This window comes from Triturus cristatus, chromosome 6 (genome assembly GCF_964204655.1).
Source record: "Triturus cristatus chromosome 6, aTriCri1.1, whole genome shotgun sequence".
Classification (NCBI taxonomy): domain Eukaryota; kingdom Metazoa; phylum Chordata; class Amphibia; order Caudata; family Salamandridae; genus Triturus; species Triturus cristatus.
The window spans coordinates 795,301,695-795,314,072 of NC_140589.1; the positions used below are offsets into that span (position 1 = coordinate 795,301,695).

A 12,378-nucleotide genomic window follows, 5' to 3' on the forward strand; every position below is an offset into this window, starting at 1 on the left:
ATCAGGATATTAATATTTGCTAAATGACCCCTGATTATCTGATTGAATTTCTGTTGTTGTCAACTAATTGAAAGTGTTTCACTCTATGAAAGTCCAACTACTGCAAATTAATTTTTGTAAAGAGTACAATTGTCATCAACAGCAGCTAAGTGCAGCTGGGCCACATTAGTGACAACAACTGATAAACAGTGTGAGAGGTACGCTTATGTGCACTTTTCTTGTAGTAAATGTTTGTATTTCACAGAAATAATAACTAGTACAAATAGAGGCAAAGTATATGTCTCACCTGATTCTAATTTTATGCCCTGGGGCAAGCTTTTTCATGTATTATCTGTAAGGCTCCCCGTTTTCCGTTTTTACGGATTTTTACAGATAAATATAGACAGAAAATAGAAAACAATGTGTTTTCTGTCTGCATTTAGTTTTTTTTGAATGGATAAATACAGAAAGTGTGCTTCTTTTAAGTGACTCTTTGTATTGTCTTTCATTTGTTAAAGCCCAACAGCTGAGAAGATGGACAGCATGGGAAATTATAAAACAGGATGATATTTCCTTAAATAACTGCATGTGTCAACATACATTTGTGGTATAATGCTAATATTTGCCAGTGGATGTACTGGTATGTAATATTTGGCAACTTAAATAGCTAAAACATGACAGACATCAAAGTTTGAGTGCGCATCTATCTTTTAAATAAATATGGAAATGTACAGTTTTAGTACTACATTTATAGACAAAACACAAAATAAATATGGATAAATACAGATAAAAAGGTCAAAAAATAAATATGGATAAATACAGATGGAAATGTTAAAAAAATAAATACCATAAAACAGGGATCCTCCAGAAACCCCCCATGCACCACTACAGAGCATTGATTGCCAAAGACAAATCACAATTTCAAAGCCTTTCTTGGAGATCTGGAAGCGGACTGAGAGCCTCTACCATGTTTTTGTGCAATGAAATACAAAATAAAATATAATAGAAATCTCATGATTGTATTTTGATGAAATCTCTAAAGTCCTGGTAGCTGCCTATTACACCACAGTCGGGACAAAATGAATCCATTATTACCACTCTTGCAGAGATGAAAGTGTTGATTGTATATGCTGCATGTATAGAATATGTGGCCATGGGTGTTAAGAAAGAGAACATTCTTAGAAGCAGTATAAGCTTTATATTACAGCCGATCGTTTTTTTTCATTTATGTGAGGAAAATTAAATCCTCCCTTCCTTTACCAAACTGATTGTCTAATTGTACAAGGAAACTATCTATAGAAGTATGCTTTTATAATAAAAAAAATCATTAGTACTGATTCACAATATCACAGGTATTTATCTCTAAGTGAGAAACTTTTAAATATCTAGATTGGAAAATGTTCCGGGGAAAATCAGTGGGAAAGCATTGCTTGGCACCATATTGTCGAAGACAATTTTACGATGTAGCTCTACCCTTTGATATTCTGGCCTCGCTTCCATTCATCAATCAAGTTTTAATACTTTTACCCTAACTTATCTTCATCCATGTCTATATCCACACTTATATACATACATATATATATATATATATACACTCAAAAAACAAAGGTTACAGGGACGTTATAGTTAGGCTCACACTTCACTTGTGCGAAAACATAGAAATTCACCAGTTACCTGAGCTAACTATAACTCACGCCCCCGCAATGCACTGCATATGACATCACATATTACATCACTCATGACAGTGTCAGTGACATCACTGATGACATCATCCAGTGAGTGAATGATGTATAGTAAGCTACTGTAAAAGTTCAAATGCTTTTCTTTCTGCACTACTAAGGAGTGATACTATTTATAATATATGGCATCTGAGCAGCTGCAAGACTGTCTTAAACTGTGTGTGAGTGCTTTCTGAGTGGCTTTATTGGTGTGTGACTAAGTGTATGAGTGTGTGTATGGGTGAATAAGTAGGTGTGTGAGTTGCTGTATGGGTTAAGTGAACAGATGCATGAGTGTGTTTATTGCTGAGTGAGTGGATGTGTGAGTGGCTGTACAGTTGAGTGATTGGCTGTGTGAGTGGCTGTATGGGTGGATGTGTGTAAGTAGCTATATGGGTGAGTGAGTGGGCATATGAGAGGCTGTATGGCTGGGTGAGTAGCAGTATAAGCGACTCTATTGGTGAGTGAGCTGGATTGTGAATGGCTGAATCAGTGAGTGAGCGGCTGTGTGAGTGGGTAAATGGGTGGGGGTTTGAGTACATAGATGCTTGGGTGAATGACAGTATGAGCAGCTGTATAGGTGAGTGTTCGGCTGCTTGAGTCAGTGTTTGATTAAATAAGTTGGTATGTGAGTGGCAGTATTGGAGATTCAGTGTCTGTGTGAGTGTCTATATGAGTGAGTGTGTGGGTTATGTAAGTGGTTGTATGGATGTGTGAAGGAGTATGTAAGTAGTTGTGTGGGTGTATGAGTAGTTGTATTGTTGAGTGTATGGCTGTGTTCAGAGGTTGTAAAGGTGAGTGAATGGCTGTGTGAGTGGTTGTCTAGTTGAAGAAATGGGTGTGTGATTACTGTATGGGTGAGTGACTGCTTGTGTTAATAGCTGTATGGATGAGTGAGTGGCTGTGTCAGTGCCTGTATAGGTGAGTTAGGTGTTTGAGCAGATCTATGGTCGAGTGAGTGGGTATGTGAGTGTGTATATGAGAGGTTGTATGGGGGTATGTATAGGTGAGTGAGTAGTTCTGTGGATGATGCAATCAGTGATGTCATTTGCGATGTCATCAGTGATGTCACTGGCACTGTCATGAGTGATGTAATACGTGAGGTCATAAGCAGTGCATTGCGAGGCGTAAGTTATAGTTACCTCAGATAACTATAATTGCTGAATTTCTATGGTATTGTATGAGTGAAGTGTGAGCCTAATGATAATGTCCCTGTAAACCTTTTTTTTTCAGCGAATTTCTATGGTTTTTAAAATTTTACTTCCTAACTATAATGTCACTGTAACCTTCGGTTATTTCAGTGAATTTCAAAGGTTTTTCAAATTCTATTTCTAAAATACTATGGTGTCCCTCTAATGTTTCAGTTTTTTTGTTAATTTCCGGGGTTTATTTTTTAATACTATAAGCATATTGCAATTTATTTTTAATTTAGTTTGTTTTGTACTGTAGACATTCTTTTTTTAAATATACTTTTTACACATTTAAAAACATAAAAATCACATAAGTATTTAATGTAAAGTAAATTCAGTTTTTTTAATGTAATTAAACAAATTTTATTTAAAAAAAAATCTTTTGGGTGTACTGGTGTACCTTTCGGTGGACTGCAAACATAGACTACTACTTTATGGTTTTTACTCCCGATCACGTGATCGGAACAAATCCATGACTCGGAATTCAGGAATTCACCAAACATTTGATAAATTATTGATACTATGGGGGTCATTAGGATGGCGGGCAAACTACAGTCCACCCGCCATCTTAGCGGTAACGGGACCACCCGCCTGCCATGCGGTGGTCCCGCACCCCTGATAATGATGCGACCGCCCTGGGGGGCATCCACAAACATCAAACACACACTCAGGGATGCCCGAACCAATGCTGGCACAAAAACAACAGCCAAACACAAAACTCAGTAACAACATACACAGAAGTACAACAAGACCAGACCTGTGCAGCAAAACAGTGGAAAGGCGATGGAAGCCCAGACACAACAGGAGTACACAACATCATCAGTCAGGAACAATGCACAGACAATCTACCCCAACACAGTCAAGAAGTGCATCATCTCAAAACAATCATGGACACAAACTGGGAGCAATGATCCTACAATGAAACACAGGCAGACATACCACACCACCCATCAAGTCAACATGGTGTCTTAGTGTACCACATGCTTGCACATGCACAATCCTGACAAGTGACAGGTCAAATATGAGAGGAGAAAACCCCAAGGATGCACCCAAAACAAGCCCAGGAACCAGAATAGCCCTAAGTGCATGTGACAGTCACACAAGTAATGCACACTACACTGGCAACACACATCTGAATGAATCATAACACACAAACAAAAGACACACACTGACATGCAAATATAACATCACACACAGAGCATCTGTCAGCTGCAAGAGACAACACAGCCCAAACACTGCACACATCCACATCAAACACACAACAGATGCACATGCCAAACCATCACATTGCAAACACAGCTGGACATCAGGGGATGCACACCAGGCAAGGACAAGGCAACATACACTCACAACACTGCATACCAGTTCCACACAGATATGAGTGACACACCATGAACCCCCACAACACTAATCAGCACAGCACACAGACAACATCACACTCAGGAAGGGAAGCAGTACCTCAGCAAACACACATACAGCTAACCCACAGTTGCAAAAGTCTGGGACACCCAGATGAAAACAACATGACCAGAGGACTGTGCAGCACAAACAGTTGAACTGCATATGAGCAACCACGGGTGCAAAACAGTACAAGAAAATCACATATAACCAATTTGGAAACTGTCCTGAGTGGCACATTGGTCCTGTGCACAGATCAGCACCACAAAGCATAGTGTAACAAATGAAGTGGCGGGGAGGCACACACACTGGCAACCCTAGGGGACAGCTGACATGAGAGTGAAGTGGTGTGTACATCAGTAGTGTACAGGTGAGGAGTGCCCCATACAAAAATAGATGAAGTGCAGACTCACAATGGGTAGGCATCAGAAGCACAGATAGGGGATGTTATGACTCCACACCCCACATGCCATACTGGAGCCAAAGAAGCCTCAAGTGACAGCAAGGCATGAGAAAACACACCCACAATGTCAGTGTGGCTAAGCAGGTCTTCACAGTGAGTACAAACAGTATCAAGACATATGGCTGATCAACAAAACACAACACTGACTTGCCAGTCACACACTCTGCATACTCACAATTGGCACCAACAACAAGTAGGTGTCCCCCAGAAGTGCAAGGACACACCAAAACACTGCACAGTGCACAACCTACAACTCCCACATGTGCACACAATCACAAGCACAGGGCTGACCAATCCAACTAACAGGAACTCAACTCCTGGGTGACACATGTGTGCACTTGACATTGCAGGGGCACACACACACATCAACACTACTGACAAAGTCATCCCGTACACACTGCACACTTCTTGACCACCCAAATGCACACATTGAAATTTAACCATGTGACTAGGATGACTGGCCATCACAAGATGAGCATACACCAACACTGCTGGTCACACATCAAGAAAGATCACATAGACATGATGACCCTGGCCAGCCTGCCTGCAAACCTGTGGATAGAATCCCACGTTGTGCTGGCAGTGCATACAAACATGACATGTGTACAATATAGCTAACCTGACCAAAGAATGATATGATTACAGTAGTTCATCACAAATCACCATCATTGTACCCCCAAGCCTCAGAGTCAAGAAGAACTGAAGTGTCTGTCACCTCTGCAAAACCCTGAAAAAGTGAAACAAGCCATTGGCAATGTTGAAGTGGCATACAGAGCATGTGTCACAGTAAACCATACCCACACAGAAAACCCTTTATTTAGCAATGACACTGACAAAGCAGACAACAGGAGTAACTGTCTTTATTCACATATTACACAGATAGGCACCAAAAGTAGCCAAGAGCAAGGCCAGTGGCAAGTACTAAGCGCAGATGAGGTACATTAGATCCTGCACAGGGAATAGGAAAACAGCAGTGAACATCAAGGCCAGTGGCCAGTCCAAAGTGCAGATGAGGTACATGAGAAGCTGCTGAGGGAATGGGCAAACAGCAGTGAACATCAAAGCCAGTGGCCAGTCCAAGGTGCAGATGAGGTACATGAAAAGCTGCACAGGGAATGGGAAAACAGCAGTGAACATTAAGGCCAGTGGCCAGTCCAAGGTGCAGAGTAGATACACGAGAAGCTGCACAGGGAATGGGCAAACAGCAGTGAACATCAAGGCCAGTGGCCAGTCCAAGGTGCAGATGAGGTACATGAGAAGCTGCACTGGGAATGAGCAAACAGCAGTGAACATCAAGGTCAGTGGCCAGTCCAAGGTGCAGATGAGGTACATGAGATCCTGCACACGGAATGGGTGAGATTGTACCATGCCATAGTCAGCAACACAGTCAGGGGGGTAACAATGGGCAGTCCAGGCACCGTTGTGGGAGAGACAGGTGTTTGAGGGGGACTTCCAGTCAGACTTGGCTGTCAGTTGGACTGGGAGGTGGCTGAGTGTCGGGGGAAGTTGGAGGACTGGACCAGGGAGAGAGAGGCCCAGCTGAGATAGAGGCATCAGTGGCTTTGGAAGCCGGAGGGATGCTTGGACCGGGTATTGTTGTGGCACGTGGAGGTGGAGTCATGCTGCCATGAGATACAGTGTGGGTGGGAGAATGTAGAGGGGTGCCTTTTCACTTCTTGGGGATTCTAAATGGCTTCCCTGTCTTGGGAGGAGTGGTAAGTGGGGTGGGCTCAACAGGCACACTCTCCACCAAAGCTGCATCAGGTGCAGCCGGTGGCCCTCCCTCTGGGGACATGCTGGATCCAGCGGTACGCTTGGCATGGCCTTGCCTTTGCTCCTCCATCTCCTGTTTACCAGGTGTACCCCCTACAGTGCCGTCCTTTCCCTGCTTCACAGGGCTCTGGATGGGAGTTGAGGATGTGGGTGAATCTGCCTTGGAGCTCTTTTTATGTCGACTCTTAGCAGGCACCAGCTTATCAGCGGGCACGACAACTGTCTGCTTGTCTTTGTGAGACACTTTTGGGACAGGAGAGTCCTTGGCTGGGGATGCTTCTCAGGCATGTGAGCCTGAGGCCTGCTTCTTGGCTTTATGGCCCTGGGTGTTGCCTGAAGGGCTTTTGCCTTTGCGCTCTGGGGTGGCTTTAGTTTTTTGTGGGAATGGTGTCTGCGCCCTGGACCGCTTGGGCAGCTGCTGTTGTGTGCTGCGTGTGCTGTAGCTTGACCTTGAGGCCTGTGGTGTGTGGTCACTATCGTCAGATGTAGCCACTGGCAGGGGGGTGGCCAAAGGGACTGGAGCTGGACTCTGAGGTTGGGCCAGTTGAAAGGCTGCCGTCACTGCGGAGGACAAGACAAAGACTGGACAGTCCGGTGTAGCCAGCCACGTCTGAATGAATGCCCTTCATGAAAGCAACAACCCGTGCCAACTTTTTGTCGTGGTCTAGGAAGGCGTTGATGAGAGTTGTCTGGCCCACACACAGCAGTCGCAAAAGGTCCACAGACTCAACACTGATGGCAGCAGGGGAGACAGGAGCAGGGGCAGTGGTGCCTGGGGTGAAGGACACTCTTCCCTTCTTACTGGTGTGAACACGGGCAGCACTAGTGGCAGTAGGTGGGAGGTGGGCACTGTACACTGTGTGGTAGAAGAGGAGGAAGAGTTCCCGCTCCCTGTGCCCGCCAACATAGATGTGTCACTGCTGGAATTAGATGATGTTGAGGTTGGTGTCTTTGGCTGTGATTCCTCAAGCAGACTCCTGTCCCCCTCCGAGGCGCTGGTCACATCATTGTCACTGTGCTCGTGTGTAGCAGTTGTGCTTGATGCCTCACCACTGGTGTCCGTCCCCTGTCCCTCCATGCCCATGGGAGATGCTGTATGAGACAGAGATGTAGGGTCAGTTCAGTGGCATCAACACAACCTTCATATGCAATCAAAGCACTAAACAAGATGATGATATTCCCATGTTGCACACCACCCTGTGCAGTAACATTGTGCAACCTCACTTCTGAATTCAAATTTTTCGTGTTATCATGCAAACGTGGCATAAGTGAGCCATGTGATGACCACACAGCCAAATAGCCTGCCGGTGACTCAGAGTAACCAGACATACAAATCCCTCTGAGCACACCTAGGGCCCTGAGGGAGGAAAAGATGTACCTCCCAACATGTTGCCACTGTCACATCTGGAGGGAGCAGAAGGGGACAACACAGATACAGACTCCAACATAACAGTCCACAATGGACATAAGCTCATGCCAGTCACCATGTACTTTGGGGCACAACTACAGTTGCACATTGGTTTCAGATGTCTAGTCCTCACAATTCTGACATCAGGCAATGCACACATTGATGAAAGCACACTCAGATGATGCACACTGCCGTTCCCTTCCATGGGATGTCACTGACTACCCCAATGCAGACAATGCCAGAAGGCCACGACTCAGGATGCAATGTCAAGGGCCATTACTCCAATGACATGAGAAAGTACAGGTAGGGCAAATGCATGACAGCTGCACCTAACACAGAGGCCACTTACAAGCCACTGCATCACATTACCAAAATCAGAGAGCCCAGCGCTGGCCCAGGCTGTGAACACATGCAGGCACTCACAACCAAAGTCACCCTTCCCAGAATACTCACCCCTAGCTTGCTGCTGATGCTCCTTCAAACGTGCATCCAGCTCAGGCTGTGTCACAGCTAAGATGCGGGCCATTAGTGGTGTCATGCTCCTGGGCGCCAACCTGCCAGTCCGAGGGAGAAGCCCCCGCATCATCTCTGCCACATTTTTGCTCAGCCAGCAGATGTCATCCCACCTCTTGTGACAGTGTGTGCGCCGTCGGTTGGAGACACCCAGAGCCCGCACCTTGCATGCAATGGCCCTCACATGGCCTTACGCTGGTGAACTTTGAGCTGCAGGCATGAGAGACAAGAGGGGAAAAAATCAGTGACACAGTGTTATGTTCCACTATCTCTCAGTACAGGACGTGATACTAACTCAATTTCACAGATATGTCTAGCAGAGACAATACAGCATCTCACATGGTACATTAGCATGGGAGAATCATACGGAAATGCATTCAGGTATGAGGGTGGACACAACCTGCCCATCTCATACACATGCAGGATGCCAGCACAGAAAGTTAAGTGTAGGCTGCCCACTTCTACTATCCAGACATACATTACATTTCAATATATGTTTAGGGGCAGACTAACTGTGTCCAACACTGCTCAGCCAACAATGTCCTTGCCCTGTGAATGGCTCACTGTGTAATGGAGGTCACATTAAGGGACATGATCTTACAATCCCACACCCTTCTCGCAATGCCTGTCATGTGCAATCTATAGGGCTGAGATGGCTCTTTGATGGATAGTCTAGCAAACAACACACATGTTACACTCTGTACATTCAGTGATGTGTCCTTGTCAGATTGGTCAGTGACTGCGCAGGCCAGGTGGGATCACACTGAGGTCCAACGTGGGGCATCAGAAACGTCACAGGAAGGGACCCATTGAGAGCATAAACAGTGCCTACACATGCCAGTCAGTACACATGCTGGTGGAAATGGAAGGGGCTGTGCACAAACGTACGACAATCTGCTGGGTCATTGGTGAATTACCACCAAGAGTGTCACCCTCTGGTATTAATGTACTGAGCATAGTGCTGACCTATCCATGATGCAAATTTTGAGTCAGACACAATTCCATCACTACCCTCTGGTCGTAAACCCTTGCTAAGGCCACAGATGAGCCTGTGAAGGACATCAGGGAGCCACACATCCATTCACACAAGCAATTACTGTCCTGACTCCTGCATTACCAATTTGCTGCATCACTGTATGGCTGACAAGACAATACATGTCCCTCCAATTTTGATGTGCAGGCAGGGAAACGTGTGAAATAGGCTACACATCCCTTTCCCCTGGTGACAGCATGCTAGGCAGTGCATGACACAACCCCACACTCTCAGCCACATACTGCAGCAAATCAACGTCATTTGTGCACCCCCTGCACTCTCACTTCCACTCTGAAACACTTACCACAACATTTGGAGCACCATATAGCCTCCCATACTGTGTGAGCACCTCGTCCACCAGGACCTCCAGCTCCTCGGAGGTGTAGGGAGTAGCCCGGATGTTCTCAGTCATCGCCATCACTGTGTCCAGGAGACAGGAGCAGCAGCAGTTGGTGGTGAGGGGTGTCAGGCAGCAGGCTCTGGTGACAGCAGCAGCAGCAGTTGGTGGTGAGGGATGTCAGGCAGCAGGCTCTGGAGACAGCAGCAGTTGGTAGTGAGAGGTGTCAGGCAGCAGGCTCTGGGAGCTGTGGAAATGTGAGGCTCTCCCCCACACATATATAGCCCCCTGGGGTAGTTTCAGTGGTTCTAAGCTGCGGCAATTGGTGTTCCAGGTCAGCCTTTTTCAAATGCATCCAATGACAGGCTCTGCAGTGGCGGGGCACGCCTACCGTGATTTTCAAAATTGCTTTAGTCTACCGTGACTACGGTTCCCATTGGCTGTAAGGACATGGGCCATGGCAGTGACACAAACAAAACTCATTGACTCCTTTTTCGGTGCCACTCCACGATGCACAGCCGTTTAAGAATGAATCCAATCAATCAAAAGTTCCTTATTCTTTACTTATCCTTTTATCCATCATTTACTCGATAACTTTTTTATAAATTATTCAATTCACTTTACTCATTCCAATCACGAACGTAGGAGGCGTTTTTGTTATCCACATGCCACTTCTTTATTAAAATGACCCAATGCATTTCGGGGTAAAATCCCTTCATCAGGGGTATCTAGAATACAAAATTAATATTTATGGAACCATTGACATCAACATTCCTGCTTAATACAGCAACATAATGTATTCATTATATCTCACTGTGTTTGCATTGCACCAACTGATAAAAGCTTAATACAGCACCATAATATCATCAATATGTCTCCCTATGTTTGCATTACAGCAACCAATACATGGGTTTCCATCTAACTCCATATTGACAATATATAATCTCTCTCCTTCGCATGACGAACATAGCCACAAACTTGGTTCTTAAACCTGCTCTGCGTCATTCTTATGAATCTCGTTTCGATTTTCAAATGCTTACCATAGCATATATAGCATTGCGCCTGTAAAATACACCAAGTTCGCTGCTTAGCCCTATTCAGACGCTTACCGTGACATGTGCAACATCGCGCATTTAAAATTCACCAGGTTCGCTCATTAGCCCTTTTCCTGAGCACATCTCCACATCGCGCCACAGCCCTGATTTTCTTTGAGGTTGAACTAAAGCTGCTGCTGGAAACTAGTGCGATTTAAATCCCTCGTCCCTAATCCTCCCCAGGTGAGTGATCACGTGCGCACTATTGTGCGGGCCGAGTCAATCCTGAAAAACGGCTGCTAGTCTCACCCTTTGATCCAATATGATGTCAGAAACTGCAGTTCCCAGAACCCCACCCCTCGGACTTAATCTCGCTCTCCCAGTCCATATTGAAACCGGCATAATCATTTACAAATGTCACTTGTTCGTTACTAGTGTCTAATAAAAAACAGACTTCGATTGCTGTATAAAAACAACTGAATAATGCAAAAATGCTGGTTACATTTACAATGTCAATGCGATTCAATTGCGGACATAAAGCCACTCCTACGTTGAAGATGTTGTTATTAATTCCGTTCAAGTTTCCTTTATTTTCTTTGTTCTTCTCCAGATTTCCTCAAGGGTGCAATCTCACAGTCGGACAGATTCTAGTGTAAACAACAATATGTAGTGAGATGCACACCAACGTACTCGAAGATTTAAACACATGTACTCCTTCAAACTAGTTTTGGCGTGCAAGCATGATTCGCGCTCCGTCCAGTTGCGCTTCACAACATAAACAAAACTCATTGACTCCTTTTTCGGTGCCACTCCACGATGCACAGCCGTTTAAGAATGAATCCAATCAATCAAAAGTTCCTTATTCTTTACTTATCCTTTTATCCATCATTTACTCGATAACTCTTTTATAAATTATTCAATTCATTTTACTCATTCCAATCACGAACGTAAGAGGCGTTTTTGTTATCCACATGCCACTACTTTACTAAAATGACCCAATACATTTCGGGATAAAATCCCTTCGTCAGGGGTATCTAGAATACAAAATTAATATTTATGGAACCATTGACATCAACATTCCTGCTTAATACAGCAACATAATGTTATCATTATATCTCACTGTGTTTGCATTGCACCAACTGATAAAAGCTTAATACAGCACCATAATATCATCAATATGTCTCCCTATGTTTGCATTACAGCAACTAATACATGGGTTTCCATCTAACTCCATATTGACAATATATAATCTCTCTCCTTCGCATGACGAACATAGCCACAAACTTGGTTCTTAAACCTGCTCTGCGTCATTCTTATGAATCTCGTTTCTATTTTCAAATGCTTACTGTTAGACCTGGCGATTTCTGGTTGGCTAAGGCTTGCGCCAAAGTCAGGCAGAAACCACCCCTCTAGTCAGGGCAAGGAAGTTACACGCCAAAGATAACCCCTGCTCACCCCCTTGGTAGCTTGGCACGAGCAGTCAGGCTTATCTCTGAGGCGATGTGTAAAGCGTTTGCGCGCGCACCCAGCAA

General features: G+C 44.8%; 1 long non-coding RNA gene across 1 annotated transcript; it reads right to left on the bottom strand.

Moving 5' to 3' along the window:
- Window positions 1-5,709: 5,709 nt before the first annotated feature.
- On the bottom strand, window positions 5,710-11,020 carry LOC146817893 (uncharacterized). The gene is made up of 4 exons (XR_014962592.1): window positions 10,922-11,020; window positions 9,780-10,540; window positions 8,383-8,652; window positions 5,710-7,613 (listed from the first exon to the last, which is right to left on the bottom strand). It is a non-coding gene; the product is annotated as an uncharacterized LOC146817893 (long non-coding RNA).
- Between the last annotated feature and the right edge of the window lie 1,358 nt (window positions 11,021-12,378).